General features: G+C 36.5%; 1 long non-coding RNA gene across 1 annotated transcript in view; it reads left to right on the top strand.

Moving 5' to 3' along the window:
- Nucleotides 1-2,893, top strand: part of LOC136035797 (uncharacterized) — a 67,827-nt gene extending 64,934 nt beyond the window's left edge. The window contains exon 4 of the long non-coding RNA XR_010619510.1: nt 2,451-2,893. This is a non-coding gene — a long non-coding RNA (uncharacterized LOC136035797). The remainder of the gene's footprint in view (nt 1-2,450) is intronic.
- Nucleotides 2,894-3,343: the final 450 nt, after the last annotated feature.

Below are 3,343 nucleotides of genomic sequence, written 5' to 3'. Positions count from 1 at the left end.
CTCAGAGCTCTTATTTCAAATCCCAACCAGATCATTTGACAGTGTGGGGAGTTGGAGGGGGAAGCCAGAAATCTTGGAAAACGCTTGCAAATGTCGTAGATATGTGATTGAAGTAACCAGACTGGATCCGCTCTCTTTGGTGGAGTTAGGTGGTGGGGTTCAGTGCTTTGGCGAGTTTGGTGCTTCTGGACGTGCTAGGACGATGAAAATTGGTAGGCGTGTCAGGGAGCTGCACAAATTGACTTGACAAAGTCGTTTTCCCCGATTCAACCATCTACGGGGCTGAAGGGAGGGGGAAAATCAGAAAAATTGAGGTGTTTTTAACGAGTTGGTGATCAGATCTTAATGAATTTTGATATTTAGAAGGACTTCGTGACTCAGAGCCGTTATTTTAAATCCCGACCGGAATTAAGCCTCTGATTTTCCTTTTAAAGCAATCTGTTGATTCTTAGAATTTTGCTAGAGTTCATACCATACGAGCTCTTTTCTCTTTCGACCTCGTCGCAAGTGCCATATGAGCTCTTAGCTCTTGTTACTTAATACTGTTAGTTGTTCCTGAAATATTATAAATGCGCCCTTTTTTTACCTTTATGTTCACAGTTGCTTTTGACTTTGTTGTACAATGTTTGTTTATTCCCTGAAAGTTTCTACTGTGGTCCATGGAACTTCCTGAGATACTGTCAATATGTCTTTTTAGCAACCTTGATGCACATAGTGCGTTTTGATTTTGATCAGTACCATCTGTACAATTATCTGAAAGTCGCCTTAATACCCTAAGAAGTTGCTGAGATATTTTTGATATGCCCTTTTTTCAACATGAATGCAGGTAGTATCTTATCGTTGAATTCAATTTGCTCTCTGATCATTCCTTGAAAGTTAAACTTGATATCAAAAGCTGTTCGTGACATGTTGCGGATACTGTCTTTTGACTATTTGTTCGGGATTTATCTCAACATACACCAAAGGTTTCAGCTTTATACTTTAAGCAATTCTTGTTATATTATATCAACTTTAAGCGATTCTTGTTATATTATAGGTTCATCATTTTGACGAAATGGATGCACAGAGTGTCTTTCGATTTAGTTTAGAATCCTCCCCCAGCATCCTCTGAAAGCGTCTACTAAATACTCTTAGCCGCTCTTGATATTTTGCAGACGCACCCTTTCGACTACTTAGGTGTATATAGTATACTTTGATTTTGTTCGACACCCTCCTCACCAATGATTGAAGGTTTCAACTTAATACCCTTAGAAATTACTAAGATATTGGAGATGTGCTCTTTTGACTACATGGATGCACATATATTCTTATGATTCAGTTCGATTTTCTTCTCAACCTTCTCCTAAACTTAAAACCCCTAGCTGCTCAGTTATTGTATACTAGCCATTTTGACAATCATGATATTAGTCTACTTTCATGTTAAATTCCTGGTCTGACATGTTGAGAGCCAAAATAATTGGACAATATCAACACGGTAGCTCCCGAAAATGTCTGGGACAGCACTGCAACGCAACTGTGACCATGACTGGGGTCTCATTCGGAACCGGTTTTAGACTGATTGGAAACCAGTAACATCTGGATTGCCTCGTGGGTTGGATCTCACTTCCTCAAGGCCATGGTCACACAACAGTTGCATGTGCAATCAGTTAGCAATTCTAGTCTCAAAACAGTTGCCCCGTGGCCGCTGGGTCTTAGTCGCTCCTGAGCCGTTCTTGATAGTGCAAATGCGTCTTTCTTACGACCTTGTTACACGTAGTACACCTTCCTAACTCTCATACAGTTCACCACCCTTCTCACCATCCCCGAAGACTATTATCAAATTTAAAATTTGATAATATTTGATTTCCGACTGAATTCCGATTTCCGACTAAATTTGATTTCAAAGGATTTCAAAAAAAGGGGTACCAGAATTGATAATCAGTAAAATACGCTTAGATACATATATATATATATATATATATATATATATATATATATATGTATAATATATTAGTTCTTCATCACTTTTTTGATGGTTTTATCTTCGTGGGGCTCTTAGAAAATGTAAATTTTTTAAATCACACCTTATCTACCCATGAAAGTTTTTGCCCAGAAAATTTCTTTTCCGCCAAAAACTAATCCATGCTACCCCCGCCCCTCCGTAGGTAGTCCTCATTTTCACATTTAGCATTTCTCTTGTATTGACTAATTCAGTTTTAAGGAACACATTTGTATCTGTGCTTTTCCTATATCACAAAATGTTCCAGGAAAGTCTAAAAGGATTTGTTAGTAGCAAGCATAATTACATGTGAAGAAAAAAGGTCTTGACCAGACATCGCAACCATCTTGAAGTTTTCGCTCTTGTAATGTATTTAGCCTGTCTTCAAAATTTATCCTTTTATAAATTTTTTAGTTCGGAAAAACATATTGTCTATTGTGTGCAAATGATTGACTTTCCTTTTCTTTTCTAGATAATGAAGTAGCTGGGCAGTAAATTTCGGAACTCTCTGCATAAGCCTGTTTCTCTGTTGCATTCGTCTTTTTGTGTATAGACGCTTATTTTTACATAAAAAGACAGTGCAGCAGAACTGGTTTCTTATAATTTTAAAGTTTAAATAAAAAAAAAAACAAGGGTTCTAAACCTCAAGTTAAATAGAATCTCAGTAAAATTCGCGTATATTTTTTTTTTGCTCCCCTTTTTATATTTTACTAAAAAAATAGAACCCTTAAAAAAAATTTAATCAATTTTCTTTTTTGCTCATCCTTCACCTAACGAATTTACTGCTCATTGAAGCTGTGCAATTATGTGGCCTCTGCTCCTGCCAAAGAACCTCTTCCTGACTCAACATACAACAACATTTTTTTATTTTATATTTTAATATAAATTTAATCAATAAAATATTGTTTCTTTGTATTCTTGCACACTGCTTGTTGTTCTTAGAGCTAGGGATAGTTCATAGGGACGGAGTACAAGATAGAGAAAATTAATCAAAACGATTAATGAAGAGCACTTACTATACACGAACAACTATTGTATACTTTCAACTTTAAGCACCCCCTTTTTAGAAGGGGATGCCATGGAGGAAAAGTGATTTTGTGGTTATTTTTCAAAAACAGTTTCGACAGACCTATTTCTGGGTCCGCCATTTTATATTTGCGGATTAATGTTAAAAAATGCTTGTTAACTTAGAGGATTCGACTTATGCCCGCTCTGATCTCTAAAATTGTGTTTTTTCTTTCGCGAAAATGCATCGTTTTCATGCATTGAATTTTTAAATGAAATAACAGGGTATACAGTACTTTTGCGTTGACGATTGCTTCTAGTCTATGGATGAGCATCCCAACCCCAAAAAAACTTTGGGCG

Source organism: Artemia franciscana, chromosome 2 (assembly GCF_032884065.1).
Source record: "Artemia franciscana chromosome 2, ASM3288406v1, whole genome shotgun sequence".
NCBI lineage: Eukaryota > Metazoa > Arthropoda > Branchiopoda > Anostraca > Artemiidae > Artemia > Artemia franciscana.
The sequence above is the reverse complement of the archived record's forward strand: the minus strand, read 5'-3'. Positions and strand labels throughout refer to the sequence as shown.